At 42.8% G+C, this 25,643-nt stretch overlaps 2 long non-coding RNA genes and 1 pseudogene across 2 annotated transcripts; 1 reads left to right on the top strand and 2 right to left on the bottom strand.

The window, feature by feature from the left end:
* The first annotated feature begins 7,474 nt into the window (after positions 1 to 7,474).
* Positions 7,475 to 9,360, top strand: LOC132539306 (uncharacterized). Its single transcript, XR_009550563.1, has 2 exons — positions 7,475 to 8,829; positions 9,002 to 9,360. It is a non-coding gene; the product is annotated as an uncharacterized LOC132539306 (long non-coding RNA).
* A 2,459-nt stretch (positions 9,361 to 11,819) lies between these two features.
* Positions 11,820 to 12,182, bottom strand: LOC107523075 (small ribosomal subunit protein eS12-like; annotated as a pseudogene).
* Positions 12,183 to 18,947: 6,765 nt separating this feature from the next.
* LOC132539307 (uncharacterized) lies at positions 18,948 to 19,397 on the bottom strand. Its single transcript, XR_009550564.1, has 2 exons — positions 19,166 to 19,397; positions 18,948 to 19,128 (listed from the first exon to the last, which is right to left on the bottom strand). It is a non-coding gene; the product is annotated as an uncharacterized LOC132539307 (long non-coding RNA).
* Positions 19,398 to 25,643: the final 6,246 nt, after the last annotated feature.

A 25,643-nucleotide genomic window follows, 5' to 3' on the forward strand; every position in this document is an offset into this window, starting at 1 on the left:
AGGTTTAAAAAAAACAAAAACCCACTCCCTGCCCCTTTGTTTCCTTCCCTTCCCTCATCAGTCTGGTAACAGGAAGAAACCACACCATCAACACCAACAAGTTTCCGTGTTCCTTTTACAAAAGGGACTTGACTTTTTATATAACCAAATGTGGTGTTTTAGTGACTTTTTGATAATGTACAGTTTTTTGTGAATTTAAATTTATTTCTTTCTATATTTTTAGGACCAATCTCATTTTTAATAAGGTTAAAAAAAAAAAGGAAAAAAAAAGTCTAGAGAAAAAAAAAAACTCCTGTTTTTGCCATGTGATGTTCCACAAGTGCAGCTGTAGAAAAGTGCTTGTCAGTTGAATAAAAACCACATTTGATAGATTCAAAAGACTCTGTGTATTTATCTTCCCTCCTGCATAGGTTCTCATTACAAGTCTGAAGGGAAGACTGAGTATTAGAGTAAATAAGACTGGCTTGGTGTCAAAAGATAGCTGCCAGGAGATCAGCAGACCCCACACCTAGGTTTATCAGTGGGCCAAGATAACTAAGAAACTTACTCATGCCTGATTGGTACTACCAGAAACAAAAATGGCTATTAGGCTAAAACTCCAGGCTTGGCCTATCCCTGCACAGCAGGCATATAAAGTAGAATTCTTGACTCTTCCCCTCTTCCTGTTTAGATGAAACAGGTTCTTAGGGCCTCTTGGTCAAGGTGCTCTAGCAAAGTAGTATTTAGTATACCTAGTTCTAACCTTTTTTTAAAAATATTTTCTTTTGTTGCCCTTGTTGTTTTGTTGTAGTAGTTACTATTATTGTTATTGATGTTGTTGGATAGTACAGAGAAATGGAGAGAGGAGGGGAAGACGGAGAAGGAAAGAGAAAGACACCTGTAGACTGGCTTCACCACCTGTGAAGCGACTCCCCTGCAGGTGGGGGGAGCTGGAGGCTTGAACCGGATCCTTATGCTGGCTGGTCCATGCACTTTGCGCCACATGCACTTAACCCACTGTGCTACCGCCTGACTCCCACCTTTTTTTTTTTTTTAATACTTATTTCCTTTTTGTTGCCCTTGTTATTTTTATTCTTGTTATAGCTATTGTTGATGTTGTCGTTGTTAGATAGGACAGAGAGAAATGGAGAGAGTAGGAGAGAAAGACAGACACCTGCAGACCTGCTTCACCGCCTGTGAAAGGAACCCCCTGCAGGTGGGGAGCCGGGGGCTTGAACTGGGATCCTTAAGGTGGTCCTTGTGCTTTGTGCCACGTGCGCTTAACCCGCTGTGTTACCACTCAACTCCCTAACTTTTTTAAAAAAATTATTTATTATTGGATAGAGACAGACAGAAGCTGAGAGAGGGGAGGGGAGATAGGGAGAGAGACAGACACCTGCAGCCCTGCTTCACCACTTGTGAAGCTTTCCCTAGGTAAGCGGGGGCCAGGGGCTTGAAACCCTGGTCCTTGCACACTGTAATGTGTGTGCTCAACCAGGTGTGCCGCCGCCTGGCCTTAGTTCTAACCTTTTGAAGCATGCCACCTATATTCCTGTGGCATAAAGTATGGCTTTATAATAGGGCAGTGGCACAGTGAATAAAGCATTGGACCATTGGGGTAGGTGGGCAGACTGTAGCCTAGAGGTTAAGCGCACGTAGTACGAAGCACAAGGATCCCCATTCGAGCCACCTTCACGGGGATCATTTCACAAGCGGTGAAGCAGGTCTGCAGGTGTCTTGTCTTTCTCCCTCTATCTTCCCCTTCCCCTCTCAGTTTCTTCTCTCTGTCCTATCAAATAAAATGAAAAAAAATGGCCTCCAGGAGCAGTAGATTCGTAGTGCAGGCACCAAGCCCCAGCAATAATGAGGGGGGGGGGGGGGGGACTGGCAAAGCTTTGGACCCTCAAGCATGGGGTCTAAGTTTGGTGATGTATATTGCCAGAGTGATCTTTCAGTTCTCTCTCCAACTTCCCACCTCTCACAATGGGTATTATTATCAGGTGGTAAAGTTCTGTATCTTGTTTTTTAATTGAAGTTGAAATGACATAAAAATAAAGTTCTGGGAGTCGGGCGGTAGCGCAGCGGGTTAAGTGCAGGTGGCACAAAGCGCAAGGACCGGTTTAAGGATCCTGGTTCGAGCCCCCCGGCTCCCCACCTGCAGGGAAGTCACTTCACAGGCAGTGAAGCAGGTCTGCAGGTGTCTGTCTTTCTCTCCCCCTCTCTGTCTTCCCCTCCTCTCTCCATTTCTCTCTGTCCTATCCAACAACGATGACATCAATAACTACAACAATGAAAAACCAGGGCAACAAAAGGGAAATAAATAAATAAATAAATAATAATAAAATATTTTTAAAAATAAAGTTCTGCCTAATTGCAGAGTAGAAACATGATAATACTGAGGATGAAAGAATAGAAGGGAGTATTGGCATAGGTATTGGAAGAATGTAAATCTCTGGTCTGAAAAAAAAACGTAAAAATAGTGTTCATATAGTATAAGTCAAGCTTATTTTCTATTAAAGGTGTTAAATCATGCAAGAGTTCCCACCCCCAAAATGCATGTGGAGGACAAAAATATTAGCAGTGTTGGTGAAGCCTTTCTAAATTTACGTAGATTCAGAAATCTAATCACAGGAGTCAGGCAGTAGCGCAGTGGGTTAAGCGCAGGTGGAGCAAAGTGCAGGGACCTGCATAAGGATCCCAGTTCAAGCCCCCAACTCCTCACCTGCAGGGGAATCACTTCAAAGGTGGTGAAGCAGGTCTGCAGATGTCTATCTTTCCCCCTCTGCCTTCCCCATCTCTCTCCATTTCTCTGTCCTATCCAACAACGATATTAGTAACAACAATAATAACCACAACAATAAAACAAGGGCAACAAAAGGGAATAGATAAATATCAGAAATCTAATTACTCTGTTTTTTTATTTCTTTATTGGGGAATTAATGTTTTACATTCAACAAAATCTAATTACTCTCAGGTTGGAAGTTTTGATGAAGCCTCTGGAATAATGTAGACAAGGAACATCTATTTCTAGCCCTATAAAAACCACAAACTTCCTCTTTCAGTGCTTGTGTAACTCACCTTGGCTATGAGGGACACTGAACAACTGCCTTAACCTTTTAACCTCTTTTCCATTGTGGGTGCTCCTGTAGGTGACTTACAAACATTAATATCCCAGGCAGTTATTACATGGCCTGCTACAGCAAGACCTAATGAGACAGTTTCTACTATCCTAAGATGACCTCCCCCCACATACACACACACAAGAAGACATTCCAGAAATAACTGGAAGCGCTTTTGTATTTGATTATAAACCCTTTCTAGCCCCCAGTTTCTTACCCCTCGTGAAGGAAAAGATGGTAAAAGATACATATTTTTTAATTTATTTTCCCTTTTGTTCCCCTTGTTTTTCATGGTTATTGTAGTTATTGTTATCGTTGTTGGATAGGACAGAGAGAAATGGAGAGAGGAGGGGAAGACAGAGGGGGAGAGAAAGATAGACACCTGCAGACCTGCTTCACTGCCTGTGAAGCAACTCCCACTGCAGGTGGGGAGCCAGGGGCTCAAACTGGGATCCTTATGCCGGGTCTTTGTGCTTTGCGCCACGTGTGCTTAACCGCTGCGCTACCGCCTGACTCCCCCAGTAAAAGATATTTTTACTTTTAGGTGTTTTTACCCTTGTTGAGTTGTGAGTTAAATCTGGGTTGAAGCGTTAAAATTCTGTGATATGCCTGGAGACTTTTTCGAGACAGATAAGCCAGGGAGAAACAACAACTAGATTACATGGGAAAGTGGGGGTGGGGGTGGTGTCTAGCTTCTTTTTTTAATGAGGACTGCCCCACAGAAGGTACAGAAGAATTTAGCAGTGGTCTGGGAGGTGACACATTGGCTAAGGCACTAGTTTCTCAAGCATGAGGTCCTGTGTTCGATCCCTAGCAGCACATGTACCAGAGTGATGGCTGGTTCTTTCTCTCCTATCTTTCTCATGAGTAAATTCTTTAAAAAAAAAAAAAAAGAAAAGAATTTAGCAAAGGTCAGAAGGGTGATAGAGCCCATAAGCCAAAGGAAAGAGTGAAAAACTGAGTATATATGAGGGAATCTGCTAATGCTTGGACCAAAGCAGCATGGAAATGGTAATTTTAGCTAGTTGAAAGAATGATCAGTATTGGGCAGGTGAAATAATCTCAGTTGGGTAGAGGGCTTTGTCATTCTTTAAAACAAAGTTAAGTATTGAGAAGATGGGGAGAGAGTACAGTGGTTTTACAAAGACTCATGGCTAAAGCACCAAATGTCCCACGTTTAATCCTTAGCAACACCAAAAGTTAAGAGTTTTAGGGGTTGGGCGGTAGCGCAGCGGGTTATGTGCATGTGGTGCAAAGCACAAGTACCCGCATAGGGATCCCAGTTTGAGCCCCTGGCTCCCCACCTGCAGAGGAGTCGCTTCACAGGCAGATCTGCAAGTGTCTTTCTCTCCCCCTTTCTGTCTTCCCCTCCTCTCTCCATTTCTCTCTGTCCTATCCAACAACGAAGGATATCAACAATAACAATAACCACAACAAGGGCAACAAAAGGGGGAAAAAATGGCCTCCAGGAGCAGTGGATTCATGGTGCAGGCACTGAGTCCCAGCAATAACCCTGGAGGCAAGAAAAAAAAAGTTGGGAGTTTAGTAGTGATAGAGAGGGTGGGGCTAGATAGCATAATGGTTTTGCAAAATGACTCAATGCCTGAGGTTTTGAAGTCCCAGGTTCATTTCCCTCCACAGCCATAAGCCAGAGCTGATCAGTACTCTAGTTAAAAATAATTAGGGGAAAAAATAAATAGGGGGAGTCAGGCAGTAGCGCAGCAGGTTAAGCACACATTGCACAAAGCACAAGGACCGGCGGAAGGATCCCGGTTAGAGTTCCTGCCTCTCCACCTGTAGGGGAGTCACTTCACAGGCGGTGAAGCAGGTGTCTTGTCTTCTCTGCATTTCTCTTTGTCCTATCTATTAACGACGACATCAATAACAGTAGTAATAACTACAATAAAAACAAGGGCAACAAAAGGGAAAATACAAATTTTTTTAAAAATAATAATTAGGGGCCAGGTGGTGGCACATACCTTTTCTGTGAAGCTTGCCTAGCAGAACCTTTGGACATGTCTGGACCTGACCCAAATGTACTGCCCTTGGATAAGAAGAACGTCCAAGTTGCCTTTGTGAGTGAGTGCTGCTGCCATGCCTAGAGGTGGAGCATGCAAAAGAGCAGCAGTGGTTTCTTTTTCTAAAAGATTAGATTCTACTGGTGGGATCCTAGCACCATTCAGCAAGATTTTTTTAGAGTACCCTGTGGTATGAAATAACCCATACCTAGGTCCCCAAAGTATTGACATGAAACATTGGGGAATGAGTATTGCTGGCAGCAAACATGAACTTACTGGCCAGAAAGATAGGAAAGAAAGAGAAATGAAATGGGCTGTACTCCAGCTGAGGCATGGTCCATGGAATAGAAGGTCCTCTATCTTCCCTTCCCCTCTCAATTTCTCCTATCAAAAACAAATTTGTGAGGGTTAAGTTATACAAAAGATAATGTCAGGGTTGGGGAGATAACATAGTGGTTATACAAAGAGACTTTCATTCCTAAAACACCAAATGGCTCATATTTAATCCCAAGTACCACCATAAACCAAAGCTGAGCAGTGCTCCAGTTTAAAAAAAAAAATCATCTCTACATCTTCCTTCAACTCTACTTCATCCTCCTCAGAGTCAAAAACAATCTAGGGTCTAGTCTAGTATCTCAGTGTATGAGAAAAACAATATAACATTAGTATGAGGCAGTTATGAATCAAGTTAAGTGATGTAAATCATCATCTGAGGAAGTGATTCGATATGTTCTAAGGATCCTGGTTTGAGTCGCCAGCTCCCCACCTGCAGGGGAGTCACTTCGCAGGCGATGAAGCAGGACTGCAGGTGTCTTATCTTTCTCTCCCCCTGTCTTCCCTCTCTCCATTTCTCTCTGTCCTATCCAACAACGATGACATCAATAACTTCTTCTTCTTCTAGCGTTTGCCCTTCTTCCGTAGCCAGTCAACAGCGTCAGGTTGAGCCTGATGTAAAGTTTCGAGACCTCCTTTGAATCTGGAGAGGTGGCAGTCGTTGACTATGTGGGCACATCAATAACTAAAAAATAAAATCAAGGGCAACAAAAAAGAATACGTATAAAAGGGGGAGGGATTCGGGCGCAGTGGGTTAAGCACAGGTGGCGCCAAGCACAAGGACCAGGGTAAGAATCCTTGTTTGAGCCCCCCTCCCCACTCCTCACCTGCAAGGGGTCGCTTCACAGGTGGTGAAGCAGGTCAGCAGGGGTCTATCTTTCTCCCTCTGTCTTCCTCTCTCCATTTCTCTCTGGCCTATCAAACAACAGTGACATCAATAACAACAACAATAATTACAACAACAAAACAAGGGCAACAAAAGAGGAAAAAAAGTGGTTTTTAAAATAAAATTTTCCCCAATAAAGAAAAAAATAAATTAAAAAATTAAAAAAATAAATAGACATAAGATAGAAAGTTTAAAAAAAAAAAAGGATGGTCCAGAAGGTGGCGCAGTAGATAAAACATTAGACACTCAAGCATGAGGTTCTAAACTCAATCCCCAGCAGTACATGTACTAGAGTGATCTCCTTTCTCTCTTGTCTTTCTCATTAATAAATAAAATATAGAAAAAATAAGTTAAAAAAATTTAAGGGAGTCAGGTGGTAGGTAGCACAGCGAGTTAAGCACACATGGTGCAAACCACAAGGACGGGCAAGGATACTGGTTCGAGCCCCCGGCTCCCCACCTGCAGGGGAGTCGCTTCACAAGTGGTGAAGCAGGTCTGCTGGTGTCTATCCTCTCTGTCTTCCCCTCCACTCTCCATTTCTCTCTGTCCTATCTAACAACAACAACATCAATAACAGTAATAACTACAACGATGAAAAAAGATAAACTACAACAATGAAAAAATAAATAAAATATTTTTTTAAATATTTAAAAGGCAGGCTTGGGACACAGCATAATGCTTATGCAAAAAGCTCTCATGCCTGAGGCTCTAAGGTCCCAGGTTCAATCCCCAACCCACCATAGACCAGAGCTGAGTAGTGCTCTAGTACCTCTCTCATTAAAAATAAATAAAATTAAAAGGCCAGTGGGCCAGGCAGTAGTGCACCAGGTTAAGTGCATGTAGTGCAAAGCATAAGGACCAGAGCAAGGATACCGGTTCGACACAACTACGAAAAAACAGAAGTGGCTACCAGGAGCAGTGGGTTTGCAGTGCCAGCACCAAGCCCCAGCAATAACCCTGGAGGCAAAAGTAAAAATAAAGCCACCAGGAGCAGTGGATTCTTTGTACAAGCGCAGAGCCCCAGCAATAAACCTGGCAAAAAGAAGCCAAAATATGGGAAACTGAGGAATGTTATGCATGTACAAACTATTGTATTTACTGTTGAATGTAAAACATTAATTCCCCAATATTTTTTTTTGCCTCCAGGGCTATTGCTGGGGCTCGGTACCTCCACTGCTAATTCACTGCACCTGGAGACCATTTTCCCCATTTTTGTTGCCTTTGTACCCTTGCTATTGTTATTATTGTCATTATTGTTGTTTAAATTTTAAGTGGTCTGAGTTTCAGAGCACTGCACTTGCAAGTATGAGGTCCTGAGTTAATTCCACAGTTCTGCCTCCCCACCACACACACACACACACACACACACACACACACACTGTCTCTAAGAATTTATGTATTTATTCATGAGAAAGATAGGAGAGAGAACCAGACATCACTGGTACATTTGCTGCTGGGGATCAATCTCTCAACCTCATGCTTGAGAGTCCAGTGCCTTAGCCATTGTGCCACCTCCCGGACTACTACGGTTTTTTTATATATATATATAAAGCTGAGGTCTCATGCATGCACAATTACACAAATCATGAGCCAACATAATTCAGACAGAGGCACACAGAGGAAAAGACAACATAGCACTGAAGCTTCCCTGGGATCTAAGAGCCTCAGCCATGAAAGTCTGTGGTTTAAACTGCTGTGCTATTTCCCTGGCCATTACCCTCAATCTTAAAAATTAAAAAAAAAAAAAAAAAGAGTCCCTTGGTGCACTGGATGGAGCATTGGATTCTCAACCATGAGGTCCAGAGTTCAATCCCCGGTAGCACATGTACCAGAAAGAGTCCCCCAGGAGTGGTGGCATTGTGCAGGTGCAGAAACCCTAGTGGCAAAAATTAATTAATAATTAAAAAAGAACTTGGTGATTTTTTTTCTTCTGGTTACAGTTATCTGCATTATTAAGATTTTTGTATCTGAAGAAGAAAAGAGCAATAAAATGGGTTTATGATCCATAGTCATAGAAAAAAAAAAAACAACAGTTGGAAGTACTGAATCTTCTTTTTAGGGAAATAAACTAAGTAAGAAATTAGAGGGCAGGTGTAGATAGCATAATAGTTATGGAAGAAAGTCTCATGCCTGAGGTTCCAAAGTCCCAGGTTCAATCCCCTGCACCACTACAAGCCAGAGCTAAGCAGTGTTCTGGTAAAAGAAAAGAAATTAGAAGATCTGAGTTCCAGTATCAGTTCACCATCTGGAACTCCTGAGTGAGGACATGCAAAAACAAACAAACAAACAAAAATCCTTTGGCACCAAGTCATTATTTCTGGATTACATAGACCAAGTGAGAAAATGAACATGTGTTAAAATTTACAAGTTTTTATATATAATACAGTATTTTTTCTTCTTTTCATATAAAATTTCATAATACTTTCTATGCCAATACAACAAAAAAATGTAAACCATTCCTGTGAAAGAGATCACTAAGAAATTCCTCAATTATGTGGTCCAGGAGGTGGTGCAGTGGCTAAGGCACTAGACTCTCAAGCATGAGGTCCTGAGTTCAATCCCTGGCAGCACATGTACCAGAGTGATGTCTGGTTCTTTCTCTTCCCTATCTTTCTCATAAATAAATAAAAATCTTTAAAAAAAAAAAAAAGAAATTCCTCAATTAGAACCTTTTCCAGAAAAAATATTAGGTATCGGGGGCCAGGCAGGTTAGCACAGTGCGTTAAGTCCACATGGTACAAGGCGCAAGGACTGGCATAAGGATCCCAGTTGGAGCTCTGGCTCCCCCCCTGCAGGGGGGTCACGTCACAGGCGGTGAAGCAGGTCTGCAGGTGTCTGTCTATCTTTCTCCCTCTCTGTCTTCCCCTCCTCTCTCCATTTCTCTCTGTCCTATCCAACAACAACAGCTATAACAACAATAACAATAAAAACAAGGGCAACAAAAATGAGAAAAATGGCCTCCAGGAGCAGAGGATTTGTGGTGCAGGCACCAAGACCCAGCAATTACCCTAGAGGCAAAAAATAATAATAATAAATTAGGTATTATAGAGCAGTTTTGAGTTATTTAAACCATCTAATTAGTAAGTTGAACTGATTCTAGGGAAATAAAACCATCAATACAACTGAGGAGTGGAGAACCAAAAATAGTTAGAAACCTCTGCTTTAATAGAGTATGGGAGAGTTCACAAGCATGACATTCCAGCTTGTGGGCCTCAGCTGACAAACCCCCCCACCCCGGGTGTCTAGGTCTTAGCTGAGCCCCTGGTGTCTTTACCTGTGTAAGTTTGTGTCTTTTTACTGACTATTCTATGTGCTTGTGTGAATAAATACCTCAACTTCCTCTAAAAAAAAAAAGAGCATGGGAGTTTGTAGCCTAGGGGTGTGCAGTGGTTAGAGATGTGGACTTAAAACATGAGGCCCTGTGGTCCAGGAGATGGTGCGGTGGATAAAGCATTGGTCTCTCAAGCATGAGGTCCTGAGTTCAATCCCTGGCAGCACATGTACCAGAGTGATGTTTGGTTCTTTCTCTCTCTCCTCTTATCTTTCTCATTAATTAAAAAAAATAATAATTGAGGCCCTTATTATTTTTTTTTTTTTACCAGAGCATTGGAAGAGAAGTGGAGAGAGGAGGGAGGACAGAGATGGGGAGAGAAAGACACCTGCAGACCTACTTCACTGCCTTTGGGGGGAGCCAGGACCTCAAACTGGGATTCTTTCTTTCTTCCTTTCTACCAGAGCACTGTTCAGCTCCGGCTTATGGAGGTGCAGGGGATTGAACCTGGGACTTTGGAGCCTCAGGCATGAGAGTCTCTTTGCATAACTATTATGCTATCTACCCCTGCCGCTCTCTTTCTTTCTAACCAGAGCACTGCTCAGCTCTGGTTTATGGTGATGAGGGGGGACTGAACCTAGTACTTTGGAGCCTCAGGCATGAGAGTCTCTTTGCATAGCCATTATGCTATCTACCCCCGAAGTTCTCTCCCCTTTCTCTCCCATTAGTAAGCAAGTAAGTAAAAATTTAAAATAGAGCATCAACAACAAAGTTTTTAGGGCCACAAGACTAGCAATTCTTTTTTTTTTTTTTTTTTTTTTGGCCTCCAAGGTTATCACTGGGGCTTGGTGCCTGCACTACAAATCCACTACTCCTGTGGCCATCATTTCGATTTATGGATAGAACAGAGAGAAATTGAGAGGGGCAGGGACTAGAGAGAGGGAGATCTGCTTCACCGCTTGTGAAGTGACCCCCCCTGGCAAGTGGGGAAGCCCAGGTCTCGAATTGCGATCCTTCCACGGGTCTTTGCACTTCATACTGTGTGCGCTTAACCCAGTGCGCCACCGCCCGGCCCCCACAATTATTCTTTAATTATACTTGAAACTGCCAGCAGATGGTGCTACTACATTTGAGTTGGTTCATACCCAAGTCCTTTCCCCCCAATGTCAGAGTAAGGTGTTAGAAAGATGTTATAAAACTAAAAAGGATGGGGACTGGAAGACAGTCCACCAGGTAGAATGCATTTATCATGCACAAGGTATTGTGTTTACATACTGAAAGCATTATGGATTGCACCAGGAGAACTCCATTTATGGTGGAATATTGCTGAGGTATCCCTCATCTGTCTCTCTGGTGTTCTTTTTTTAAAACCATATTTTAACACATATTTCCCCATTCTTTATTTTTATTTTTACTTATTAATGAGAAATATAGGAGACAGAGAGAGAGAGAAAGAGCCAGACATAACTCTGGTACATGTGCTGCCAGGGATTGAATTTAAGACCTCATGCTCAAGAGTCCAGGGGTTTATCCACTACCACCTCCTGGACCATAAAAAGGAAACACTTAAATCTTTTTTTAGGAGCCAAATTTTATTTTTTTCTTGCATTTGAAGTATTATTATTCAATTATCTTTATTTATTTATTTTTTAAAGAATTTATTTATTTATTCATGAGAGAGGTAGGAGGAGAGAACCAGACATCACTCTGGTACATGTGCTGCCAGGAATTGAACTCAAGACCTCATGGTTGAGAATCCAATGCTTTATCTACTGTGCCATCTCCCAGACCACCTTTATTTATTTATTGAATAGAGATAGCCAGAAATCGAGAGAGAAGGTGGTGATAGAGAGGGAGAGAGAGAGAGACTTGCGGCCCTTCTTCACCACTTGTGAAGCTTTCTCACTGCAGGTGGGGACCAGGGGTTTGAACTTGGGTCCTTGTGCATGTGCATTGTAACATGCACTCAACCAGGTGTGCCACTACCCAGCCCCTGAAGTATTACTTTTTAAAAAAAAATATTATATTTCAACAAGGGTAACAAAAGGGAATAAATAAATAAAATAAAAAATTTAAAAAATTATTTATTAATGAGAAAGATAGGAGGAGAGAGAGAAAAAGAACCAGACACCACTCTGGTACATGTGCTACATGGGGATTGAACTCAGGACCTCATGTTTGAGAGTCCAATGCTTTATCCACTGCATCACCTCTCAGACCACACATTTGAAGTATTCTTCTTTGATGACTTCTTTGTCCTGAGATTTTTGTTGTAGTCCTTAACTACCACACAACTGCAAGCAACAACTTTACAAGGTTTCCTTTCTCTGTCAGTTTTACAGAGGCCCACCCATTCCCTATGTTTCTTGTTGTCACCAACCTTAATCAGGTTGATTTGATGTTCAGCACAGAGCCTCTACCAACTGACATACATAGGTTCATTGCAGTTGGATACAAACACACAAAGATGGGCTTTGGTAGCCACAAATTCCACGTGCTAGTCCACTGTGAATGAGGGCTGTTCTCTGCACCTCTAATAAAGCGGCCTTTACATCCATTACATCTCCAGCAGCAAAGCCTTTCGTGGACGCAGCAGTGGGTTACAGGTGGAGCCCAATCTTAAATGCACCTCAGCCTCTGCCTCCGCCACTCTTGGTGGCAGGGAAAGAAAGAGCTCTCTTACCTTGCACTCCCTCTCTAAATAAAAAAAAGTAAAAGTAAATTTTTTTAAAATTGGGCTTTGGAGACGCTTTAGTGGTAACAGGCATGCCCAGACCCTGAGTTCATTCCCCTATACAGCACCAAAAAAGGAAAAGAGGCCATTCCTGCTACTTAATCCAGCAATTTTCAAATTTAAAGGGGAGGGGGTGGGGCAGACAGCATAGTGATTATGTAAAAAGACTCTTATATGTGAGGTTTTGAAGTCCCAGGTTCAATCCCCTGCACCACCATAAGCCAGAGCTGAGCAGTGCTCTGGTAAAAATAAATAAATAATAAAATAAGGAGAGAGAGGTCCATCCAGGTAGATGTCGCCATGAATAGCCTTGGATTTACAGGCATGAAGTCCAGAGTTCCTTTCTTTTTTTTCTTTTTTTATAATTTATTTCTTTATTGGGGAATTAATGTTTTACATTCAACAGTAAATACAATAGTTTGTACATGCATAACATTCCCCAGATTCCCATTTAATAATACAACCCCCACTATGTCATTCATCATCTTTCATGGACCTGTATTCTCCCCACCCACCCATCCACCCCAGAGTCTTTTATTTTGGTGCAATACGCCACAGAGTTCGTTTCTTTGTACCAGATGTGCCAGAGTGATCCTCTGGTTCCCCCCATCCCTACCCCCCTACCTATGTAAGAACTATAATCGTTTTTTCCAATAAAATGATTTAAAAAGTGGAGACTGAGAGTTAGCTCATTCAATAGAGTACACACTGCAATGCAACAGGGCTGCCCTGAATTTATTTTCTAGTGACACATTAAAAAAAATAAAATAACTAAGCAGAACTTGGACTGGAGTTGGTGTTTTGCACGGAAGTAAAAGACTCTGGGTTGGGTGGGGGAGGGGAGGTTCAGGTCCAGGAACAGGATGGCAGAGGACCGACCCAGGGGGGGTTGTGTTGCTGTGTGGAAAAATGAAAAATGTTATACATGTACAAAATATTGTATTTACTGTCAATTGTAAAACATTAATCTCTCAATAAAGAAATAATAAAATGAGCAGTTGGGCAGTGGCACATCTTAACATGAGTACATGTTATAATGCAAAAGGACTCAGGATCAAGCCCCCGGTCCCCACCAAGCAGGGGGAAAGTTTTGCAAGTGGTGCAGCAGTGCTGCAGATGTCTCTCTGTCTTTCTACTTCTCTATCTCCCCCTTTTCTCTTGATTTTTGCCTGTTTCTCTCAAATAAATAAAATTTGAAAAGGATGGGTCGGGGAGACAGCATAATGATTATGCAGAGATCCTCATGCCTGAGGCTCTGGAGGTCCCAGGTTCAATCCCATGTACAATCATAAGACAGAGCTGAGCAGTGCTCTGGCAAAAAAATAATAATAATAATAATTGAAAAAATCGGGGCCGGGAGGTGGTGCACCTGGTTGAACACACATGTTACAGTGCGCAAGGACCCAGGTCCGAGTCCCCAGTCCCCACCCGCAGGGGGAAAGCTTCACAAGTGGTGGAGCAGGGCTGCAGGTGCCTCTCTCCCTGTCTATCACTCCCTTCCCTCTCAATTTCTGGCTGTGTCTATTCAATAAATAAATATTTTTTTTAAAAAAATTGAAAAAATAGTGTTCCAGGAGATAGCAAAGTGGATAAAACATTGGGCTCTCAAGCATGAGGTCCTGAGTTCAATCCCTGGCAGCACATATACCAGAGCAATGTCTGGTTCTTTCTCTCTCTCCTATCTTTCTCATGAATAAATAAATAAATTCTTTAAAAAAATAATTAAAATAAAAGAAGAATGCTTTCTTGGGAAAGCTTAAGCTTTTTTTTTTTTTTTTTCCTCCAGGGTTATTGCTGGGGCTCGGTGCCTGCACTACAAATTCCCTGCGCCTGGAGGCCATTTATCCCATTTTGTGGCCTTTGTTGTTAATGTTATTGTTGTCACTGCTGTTGTTATTGGATAGGACAGAGAGAAATGGAGAGAAGAGGGGAAGACAGCGAGGGAGAGAGAAAGATAGACACCTGCAGACCTGCTTCACTGCCTGTGAAGCGACCACTCCCCTGCATGTTAGGAGCCCGGGCTCAAACTGGGATCTTTACTCCAGTCCTTGCACCATGTACACTTAAGCCACTGCACTACTGCCCAGCTCCCTGGCTTCTTTTTTTTTTTTTTTTTTAACAAGATGATTTATTTATTAACATGAGAGAAAGTAAAAGAGAACCAGAGCATCACCTTGGCACATGCAATGCTAAGGACTGAACCCTGGGAGTTCAATCCTGTGAATCCAACACTTCATCCACTGTACCACCTTCTGGACTGTTACTAAATTTTTTTTTTTTTTTTTTGACCATAGCATAGCTCAGTTCTGGCTTATGGTAGTGCTAAGGATTGAATCTGCATCTCAAAATACAAACCTGTTGCATATGCCACTACTCTTTCACCAGTTACTAATTATTATATCATTCATACCTAAATACAATGTATGCTTTAAAAAAAAAGTTAACTGATCGAGCCCCCGGCTCCCCACCTGCAGGGGAGTCGCTTCACAGGCAGTGAAGCAGGTCTGCAGGTGTCTGTCTTTCTCTCCCCCCTCTGTCTTCCTCTCCTCTCTCCATTTCTCTCTGTCCTATCCAATAATGATGACATCAATAACAACAATAATAATAACTACAACAATAAAAAAACAAGGGCAACAAAAAGGGAATAAATAAATTAAATATTTTAAAATTTTTTTTCTTGTATTTATTTTCCCTTTTGTTGCCCTTGTTGTTTTTATTGTTGTTTTAGTTATTGTTGTTGATGTTGTCGTTGTTAGATAGGACAGAGAAAAATGGAGAGAGGAGGGAGAGACAGAGAGGGAGAGAGAAAGAGAGACACCTGCAGACCTGCTTCACCGCCTGTGAAGCGACTCCCCGCAGGTGGGGAGCCGGGGGGCTTGAACCGGGATCCTTATGCCGGTCTGTGTTTTGCACCACGGGCGCTTAACCCGCTGCGCTACCGCCTGACACCCCAAATTAAATTTTTTTTTTAAAAAAAAGTTGACTGAAAGGACTTTAAGGAGGGCTGAGCATACCCGGTTAAGGGCACATATCACCATGTGCAAGGACCCAGGCTTGAGTCCCTGCTCCCCACCTTCAGGGGTACGCTTCATGAACAGTGAAGTAGGTCTACAGGTATCCCTTTACCTATCTCCCTTCTCCTTCCCCTCAGTTTGTCTTTCCTGTCAAATAAATTAAAAAGAAAAAGCGGGAGTCGAGCAGTAGCACAGCAGGTTAAGCGCACATGGCGCGAAGCGCAAGGACCGGCTTAAGAATCCCGGTTCGAGGCCGGCTCACTAACTGCAGGGGCGTGGCTTCACAGGCTGTAAAGTAGGTCCGCAGGTGTCTATCTTTCTCTCCCCCTGTCTGTCTTCCCTATCTCTCTCTATTTCTCTCTGCTCTCTGTCCTATCCAACAACTACGACATCAATAACAGTAATAACTACAACAACAATAAAAAAACAAGGGCAACAAAAGAAGAAAAAAGGTCTTTAAAAAGAAAAAGCAAAAAAAGAAAAAAAGGCCACCAGGAGTGGTGAATTCCTAGTGCTGGCACTGAGCCCCACTGATAACCCCGGTGGCAAGCAAAATCAATTTTATTTTTTTTTAAATATTTATTTATTCCCTTTTGTTGCCTTGCAAAAACAATTTTAAACAATCGCTTCAGTCAAGTGAATTCCCAATGAATAGTCGAACACTGCCACCACCTGGGTATAGTAGGTAGTGCACCACTGGGCCAAAACTGGGGAAACAACATAGAATTAATTTGTATGTCAATATCAGAAGTTTGACATTTAAACTGAGTATTAGCATTTGCTGCCCTAAGTTGGGAAATCTCAGGTAAGCAAGATAGTTCATCTGGGAGGGAATATATAGCCTGGGTTTGAGCCCTGGAACCACATGGGAGGTGCTATGGCACTGAGATAATTCATTGCTATGGTCTGTGACACTCTCTCTGCCTGTTTCTCTCTTAATGAAAAAGGCAGTCTGAAATAGTTAATTCACACATGTGTGTGATCTTAGTGCCACAAAAGCAGAAAAGAACGTTGATTATGGACTTTAGAAGGTAGTTATTATTATTATTTCACCAAGGTTATTTTTGGGTCTCAGTGCTGGCATTATGAATCCACCGTTCCCAGAGACCATTCTCCACCCCCTCTAATTTTTACTAGATAGGACAGAGAGAAATTGAGAGAGGATAGGGAGATAGAAAGAGGGAGAGAGAGAGGGCAGGGGTAGATAGCATAATGGTTATGCAAAGAAGCTCTTTCAATCCAAGGTCCCAGGTTCAATCCCCCATACCACCGTAAACCAGAGCTGAGTAGTGCTCTGGGACAGAGAGAGAGAGAGAGATAGCTGCAGACCTGCTTCACCGCTTGTAAAGTGGGGAGTGACCCAGGCTTGAACCTGGGTCCTTACACTTGGTAATATATGTGCTTAACCACGTGGCCACTGCCCAGCCCTGGTAGCTAAATATTCTCATTTTCATGTTGAAACCCCTTTGTGGTGCAGGGACTCCAACAAGGGAAGCATGCGCTCTACTCCCGAGCTTCATGTCTGGCCCCCAAATCTTCAAACTGCAGCCCCTCACTTATATCTTCAGTTTCTCTTTCTCTCTCTTTTTAAAATATTCGTTTATTCCCTTTTGTTGCCCTTGTTGTTTTATTGTTGTAGTTATTATTGTTGTCGTTGTTGGATAGGACAGAGAGAAATGGAGAGAGGAGGGGAAGACAGAGAGGGAGAGAAAGACAGACACCTGCAGACCTGCTTCACCGCCTATGAAGTCCTATTAGGTGGGGAGCCGGGGGCTCGAACTGGGATTCTTTTTTTTTTTCTTAAGATTGTATTTATTTATTCATGAGAAAGATAGGAGGAGAGAAAGAACCAGACATCACTCTGGCACATGTGCTGCTGGGGATCAAACGCAGGACCTCATGTTTGAGAGTCAAATGCTTTATCCACTGCGCCACCTCCTGGACTGAACCGGGATTCTTACACCGGTCCTTGGGCTTTGCAGTCTTCCTTCCTTCCTTTCTGTTGTTTTTTTTAATATTTATTTACTTGCCCTTTTTTTTTGCCCTTGTTGTAGTCCTTTCTTTCTCTCCTTCCTTTCTTTTTTTAAATTTAAAAAATTTTTTATTTATTCCCTTTTGTTGCCCTTGTTGTTTTATTGTTGTAGTTATTATTGTTGTTGTTATTGATGTCATTGTTGTTGGATAGGACAGAGAGAAATGGAGAGGGGAGGGGAAGACAGGGGGAGAGAAAGATAGACACCTGCAGACCTGCTTCACTGCCTGTGAAGCGACTCCCCTGCAGGTGGGAAGCCGGGGGTTTGAACCAGGACCCTTATGGTGGTCTTAGCTTAGCACCACGTGCGCTTAACCCGCTGTGCTCTTTCCTTCCTTTCTGTCATTGTTGGATAGGACAGAGAGAAATGGAGAGAAGGGGGAAGGCAGAGAGGGGGAGAGAAAGACAGACACCTGCAGACCTGCCTCACCACCTGTGAAGCGACTCCCCTGCAGGTGGGGAGCGGGGGCTCAAACCGGAATTGTTCCTCCAGTCCTTGTGCTTTGTGCCACATGTGCTTAACCCACTGTGCTACTGCCTGACTCCCTCCCTTTTTTTCTAACCAGAGCACTGCTCAGCTCTGGTTTTTGGTGATGTGGGGGCTTGAACTTGGGACTTGGAACCTCAGGCATGAAAGTCTCTTTGCATAACCATTGTGCTATCTACCCCCACCCGTTTCTTTTTTTTTTCCTACCAATTTTCACATCCAACTAAGTTTTGACTCGAACCAAAGCATCCAGAGCCCCTCTGATATTCCTTTCATGCTGTGTGTGTTCTTGCAGAGAACCCTCTGTGAACACCTACTGTTTGTTCTTCTTAGAGTTAACATTCCTCATCAACATTCCTTGAGTCCCTCTCTTTTTATCTCAGTGGCCTTTTACCCTGAGACTAGTTGGTTGCCCCTTCCTTATACTACTACTACTTCTTCTCCTCCTTCTCCTTTTCCTTCTCTTTCTTTTTCTCCTCCTCCTCCTTCTTCATATTCCCTCCCTCCTTCCTTCCTTCATTCCTTCCTTTGCCTCCAGTGTTAACACTGGGGCTCGGTGCCTGCACTAGGAATCCACTGTTTCTGGCGGCCATCTTTTTTCCATTGTTGCTACTGCTGCTGTTGTTGTTGGATAGGACAGAGAGAAATTGAGGGTAGAGGGGAAGACAGAGGAGGAGAGAAACATAAACACCTGCAGACCTGCTTCACTGCTTGTGAAATAACCCTCCTGCATGTGGGGAGCCCAGGACTTGAACCCAGATCATCGCAGGCGTCTTTGTGCTTTGTGCTATGTACGATTAATCTGGTGCAGGAGCCAGAGACGACCCGAACTGCCCCTGCGGCTCCAGACCGACTATGACCCACATAGTCAACGACTGCCACCTCTCCAGATTCAAAGGAGGTCTCGAAACTTTACATCAGGCTCAACCTGATGCTGTTGACTGGCTACGGAAGAAGGGCAAACGCTAGAAGAAGAATCTGGTGCACCACTTCCTGGCCCCCGACTTCTTCATTTCTCATTAGCAGTTTTAAATATTGGCTTTTTCATACTGTGTGGCTTTTTCATTTCTTCCATTCCATTAGTCAGACACTTTTTTTTTTTTTTTTTGGTCAAGAGGGCTTCACTAGTGGTGTTTTTTTTTTTTACTTTTATTTTGTATTGTTACCAGAGCACAGCTCAGTTCTGGTTTATGGTGGTGTAGGGGATTGAACCTGGAATTATGGAGCCACAGGCATGAGAGTCTCTTTGCATGACCTTGAGAGCCTCAGGCATGAAAGTCTCTTTGCATAACCATTATTCTATACCCTCACCCTTCACTGTTTTTTTTTTTTTTTTTTGTGCCTTTTCTCTCCCTTCCACATAAAGGGTGAGAAACAGAGAGATGCTGCTCCATCATTTGTGACATTTCTCTGCTGCAGGAAGTTTCCGTGTGGTGGCCAGGGGCTCAAACCCTACACTTGATAAGAGTCCCAGCCATAGAAACCCTAATTTTTCCCCTGTATTCCCTAACTCCAATTCTGACACACTAAATCAGAGAATATATTCACTGAAGGACTTACCTATGATACATACCTCAGAGAGCAAAGTGATGCCGTACCAAGAGTGATGCCCTAAAATTGATCTCTGACAACATGAATAGAACCAGTGGAGTTCTATGGATGGTGGGGCAATGCTTTGGTGTGCCTTTCTCTCCTTTCCCTCCATGTCTCATTCCCTCTTTCAGCTCTCTCTTCCTCTTTAAGTATATAGAATAACAAAATATTTTAAATTTTTTAAAAATATTTATTTAATTTATTTATTCCCTTTTGTTGCCCTTGTTGTTTTATTGTTGCAGTTATTATTGTTGTTGTTGTTGTTGGATAGGACAGAGAGAAATGGAGAGAGGAGGGGAAGACAGAGAGGAGGAGAGAAAGACACCTGCAGACCTGCTTCACCACCTGTGAAGCGACTCCCCTGCAGGTGGGGAGCCGGGGTTCGAACCGGGATCCTTATGCCGGTCCTTGTGCTTTGTGCCACCTGCGCTTAATCAGCTGTGCTACAGCCCGACTCCCAACAAAATATTTTTGAGCCCGGGAGTTCCTCAGTTCATTTTCCAGTGTCACACTGAAAAACAAGAGGATTGGAAAGATAGCTCTGCATTAGAGCACTTCATTTTTATGCCTAGAGTCCCCAAAACCCCAGATTCAATCCCCACCACCACATACCCGAAATGACTGTTGTTCTCTCTCACACATGAAAAAAAAATCTTTAAAAAAGAGGATGTTTTAAATTTCCACATTATTTTAAAATAAATCATTTAAAATTTTAAAAAATTATTTATTTTGAATAGACAGAGAAATTGAGAGGCGGCTTGCTTGGTGTTGCTCAATCAGGTGCAAGACCTCACAGCTCCAAAAGAAAGATATTTGGGACAGGTGGTGGCGGACCTGGTCAAGCACTTGCATTACAGTATGCAAGGACCTGGGTTCAAGCCCCTGGTCCCCACCTGCAGGGGGAAAGCTTCACAAGTGGTGAAGCAGAGCTGCAGGTGTCTGTCTCTTTCAATCTCTCTATCTCCCATCTCTCTCAATTTTTCTCTGTCTCTATTCAATAAGAAATAAATAAAATATTTAAAAAACAAAAGAAATATATATTTTATTTAATTTATTTTAAAATATTTATTTTCCTTTTTTGTTGCCCTTGTTGTTTTATCATTGTTGTGGTTATTATTGTTGTTATTGATGTTGTTGCTGAACAGGACAGAGAGAAATGGAGAGAGGAGGGGAAGACAGAGAAGGGGAGAGAAAGACACCTGCAGACCTGCTTCACCGCTTGCGAAGCGACGCCCCCTGCAGGTGGGGAGTTGGGGCTCAAACCGGGATCCTTTAGCCAGTCCTTGCGCTTTGCGCCACGTGTGCTTAACCAGCTGTGCTACCACCCGACTCCCCTATTGTATTTATTTTTTATATTTATTTTCCCTTTTGTTGCCCTTGTTGTTTTTTATTGTTGTAGTTATTGTTATTGATGTTGGATAGGACAGAGAGAAATAGAGAGAGGAGGGGAAAACAGAGAGGGGGAGAGAAAGACAGACACCCGCAGACCTGCTTCACTGCCTGTGAAGCGACTCCCCTTCAGGTGGGGAGCTGGGGGCTCGAACTGGGATTCTTATGCTGGCCCTTATGCTTGGCACCACGTGCACTTAACCCACTGCGCTACCGCCCGACTCCCTTTATTTTATTTTTTAATTTTTTTTAAAGAATTTATTTATTCATGAGAAAGATAGGAGGAGAGAAAGAACCAGCCATCACTCTGGTACATGTGCTGCCGGGGATCGAACTCAGGAACTCATGCTTGAGATTCTGGTGCCTTAGCCACTGCGCCACCTTCCGGACCACATATTTTATTTTTTTAAAGATATTATTTATGTATTAATGAGAAAGATAGGAGGAGAGAGGGAAAGAAAGAAGCAGATATCACTCTAGTACATGTGCTGCCAGTGACTGAACACAAGACCTCATGCTTGAGAGTCTACTGCTTTATCCACTGTGCCACCTCCCAGATCACCAAAAGGAAGATATTTATTAAGTGACTACAAGATGATTACATCAGGTTTCCCAGCACATGTATCTTACTTAATAAAAATGCAAGGCTGGGGAAGCAACTACAGAAGCCAGACCTTCTACCTTCTGCAACCCACAACGACCCTGGGTCCATGCTCCCAGAGGGATAGAGAATGGGAAAGCTACCATGGGAGGGAGTGGGTTATGGGGATCGGGTGGTGGGAATTGTGTGCAGTTGTACCCCTCCTACCTTATGCTTTTGTTCACTAATCCTTTCTTAAATAAAAAATTAAAAAAATCCTACCCTATGGTTTTGTTAATTAATCCTTTCTTAAATAAAAAATAAAAAAATTAAAAAAAAATTTTAAAAAAATGCAAGGCTATCTTTATTTAAAATTTATTAATAAAAAGGAAACACTATTGGGCGGTGGGAATTGTGTGGAGTTGTACCCCTCCTACCCTATGGTTTTGTTAATTAATCCTTTCTTTAATAAAAAAATAAAAATAAAAATAAAAAGGAAACACTGACAAAACCATAGGATAAGAGGGGTACAATTCCACACAATTTCCACCACCAGATCTCCGTATCCCATCCCCTCCCCTGATAGCTTTCCTATTCTTTTTTTTAATTTAGTTTTTATTTTTTTTATTGGGGAATTAATGTTTTACATTCAACAGTAAGTACAATAGTTTGTACATGCATAACATTCCCCAGATTCCCATATAACAATACAACCCCCACTAGGTTCTCTGTCATCCTTCTTGGACCTGTATTCTCTCCACCCACCTACCCACCCCAGAGTCTTTTACTTTGGTGCCATAGCTTTCCTATTCTTTAACCTTCTGGGAGTATGGACCCAAGGTCATTGTGGGGTGCAGAAGGTGGAAGGTCTGGTTTCCGTAGTTGCTTCCCCGCTGAGCATGGGCGTTGACAGGTCCATCCATACTCCCCGCCTGTCTTCTTTCCCTAGTAGGTTGAGTCTCTGGGGAAGTGGGGCTCCAGGACGCATTGGTGGGGTTGTCTGTCCAGGGAAGGTTGGCATCATGCTAACATCTGGAACCTAGTGGCTGAAAAGAGAGTTAACACATAAAGCCAAAAAAATTGTTGACTAATCATGAACGTAAAAGCCGGAATAGTGCGGATGAAGAGTTGGGGGGGGGGGGTCCTCCGTTTTGTAGATAGCTAGCAGGGATATTTTAGTTACATTCCAAAGGGCCTGTGGCTATACTAGTTTTTTCCCCCCTGAGGCAAGGCTATCTCTTACAAAAGGAAACACTGGGTGGGGAAGCTAGCATAATGGTTATGCAAAAAGACTTTCATGCCTGAAGTTTTTGAAGCAGAGCTGAGCAGTGCTCTGGTAAAAAAAAAAAAAAAAAAAAAGGGAGTCAGTTGGTAGCGCAGCGGGTTAAGCGCAGGTGGCACTTAATGGATCCCGGTTTGAGCCCCCAGCTCCCCACCAGCGGGGGTGGGGTTGTTTCACAAGCGGTGAAGCAGGTTTGCAGGTGTCTGTCTTTCTCTCCCCTCTCTGTCCTCCCCTCCTCTCTCCATTTCTCTCTGTCCTATCCAACAACGATGACATCAGTAAAAACTACAACAATAAAACAACAAGGGCAACAAAAAGGGAATAAATAAACATGTAAAAAATCACTAGAGGAGCTGGGTGGTGGTGCACTTGGTTGAGTGCACATGTTACAATGAGCAAGGACCCAGTTTCGAGTCTCCAGTCCCCATCTGCAGGGGGAAAGCAGTGCTGCAGGTGTCTCTGTCTCTTTTCCTCTCTAACCAACCCTTCTCTCTCAATTTCTGGCTGTCTCTATCCAATAAATAAATAAAGATTAAAAAAAATTTAAATCACTAGAAAGGAAAAAGAGGGAAAAAAAAGAAACTAATGTAGGAGAGAGTATGTACCAGTAATATCATTAGCAAAATGAAAATTAAAGTAGGGAGTCAGTTGGTAGTGCAGTGAGTTAAGCGTACGTGGCACAAGCATAAGGACCGGCGTAAGGATCCTGGTTCAAGCCTCCGGCTCTCCACCTGCAAGGGAGTCGCTTCACAGGTGGTGAAGCAGGTCTGCAGGTATTTATCTTTCTCTCCCCCTCTCTGTCCTCCCCTCCTCTCTCCACTTCTCTCTGTTCTATCCAACAACTACTACATCAATAATAACTACAACAATAAAACAAGGGCAACAAAAGGGAATAAATAATAAATATTTTTAAAAGAAAATTAAAGTAAAAATAAGTTATGTAAAACAATCTTTCATTTAAATTAGCATCATAGCTACCATCCAGAAATAATAAATGAGAGTCTCTAAATCACAAATTATGTTCTTCAGACATAAACACTGTGGAACAGAGAGGTGATTCAGCAGCTGCTTGCCAATGTTGCATGTGTGAGGCACTAAGCTCAATCCCTGGCAACACAAGGCCAACAATAACTTCATGGGTGAGGGAAGAATCTGACTCTCTCTCTTATCTCCTATCTCTTCTATTTCTCTCTCTCATTTTATACCTTTTTTTTTCTCCCTCCAGTGGTAATGCTGGGGCTTGGTTCCTGCACCACGAATCCTCTGCTCCTGGAGGCCATTTTTCCCATTTTTGTTGCCCTTGTTGTTTTTCTTCTTATCGTTGTTATAGCTATTGCTGTTGGATAGGACAGAGAGAAGTGGAGAGAGCAGGGGAAGACAGAGAGGGGGAGAGAAAGATAGACACCTGTAGACCTCCTTCACCGCCTGTGAAGCTATTCCCCTGCAGGTGGGGAGCCTGGGGCTCGAACTAGGATCCTTATGCCGGTCCTTGCACTTCACGCCACCTGTGCTTAACCCGCTGCGTTACCACCCAATTCCCAAGATTTTATTCATTAATAAGAAAGATAGGAGAGAGAAACCATACATCATTATGATACATGTTCTGCCAGGGATAGAACTCAGGACCTCACACTTGAGAGTCCAATGCCTTATCCATAGCATCACCTCCCAGCTCCCCATTTATTCCATTTTATTGGATAAGACAGAGAGAAACTGAGTGAGAAGAAGGAGGTAAAGAGGGACAGAGAAAGATCTGCGCATCTGCTTAGCAGCTTGTGAGGTGTCCCTGCTGCAGGTGGGGTGCTGGGGGCTTGAACCTGGCTCTATGTGCATTTAACCAGGTGCCCTACTGCCCAGCCCCTTTGGCTCTTTTTTTTTTTTTTTACACAGATTTAACTTGATAGACCCTTTTAAAATAAGAAACAAAGGAGAGGACTTGACCCTATCACCTTTTAACAATTCAGGAAGACAAACTTCTTCTTGAATAGTTTATAGTTTACATACTGGGTAGGGCCTCCCAAGTCACAAGGCAGCAATATTATAGTGGGATTAGTCCAAAAGGTCAAAGTGCAGCTGGAGGCTGATACCCTGTGCAAACAATTTCCCTTCTACAGGTACTTTTCTTTACTGCCCATCTGTTCCAATTCTGGGACAGGTGCAGGGAGACTGAGGAACTTACTACTGATTAATCAAAACTAATTCAAAAGAGCAGGGCCAGGAAATAAAAGGAAGCAAATAACTTCTGGGTAATGTTTAGAAATTTCCTACCATATGGGAGTTTTCTCAAGAAGTCCCAGAGAAATAACATTTCTACAAAATAATAAGATTAGTCTGTTATGTTTGGAAAAAGTAATGTTGGCTAGAGTTTATACAAAGTACTGAAATCCAGAACCTTCTAAAAGGAAGTTATGGGTAAAATCATGCATGAAGATGAAGTCCTGAATTCTTCTTCTTCTAGCGTTTGCCCTTCTTCCATAGCCAGTCAACAGGTCAGGTTGAAAGCTGTCAGGAGCTTCTTGTTGCTGGCTTTGAAAGTGACTGGGATCCATGTGGATTCAGTCGGCTAGGAAGGATCGTCAGTTTCCCCAATGAATGGGTACTCATGGGATGTACCACGAGCAGGTCGATCCAATGCATCCCAAGTCCTGAATTAAGACATACTGACAGAAAAGACAGGGCAGAGAGGAAGGGTCTCCAGGGCCTGTAGAAGAGGAAAGCAAATAAACACAGTCTATTTGGTTTCTTTCTTTTTCTTTTTCTCTTTTTGTTTTTAAAGATTTTATTTATTCATGAGAATTGACAGGAGAGAGAGAAAGAACAAGATATCACTCTGGTACATGTGCTGCTGGGGTTTGAACTCAAGACTTCATGCTTGAGAGTCCAATGCCTTATCCAGTACACCACTGCCTGGACCACTCTCTAAGTC

This window comes from Erinaceus europaeus, chromosome 7 (assembly GCF_950295315.1).
Source record: "Erinaceus europaeus chromosome 7, mEriEur2.1, whole genome shotgun sequence".
Classification (NCBI taxonomy): domain Eukaryota; kingdom Metazoa; phylum Chordata; class Mammalia; order Eulipotyphla; family Erinaceidae; genus Erinaceus; species Erinaceus europaeus.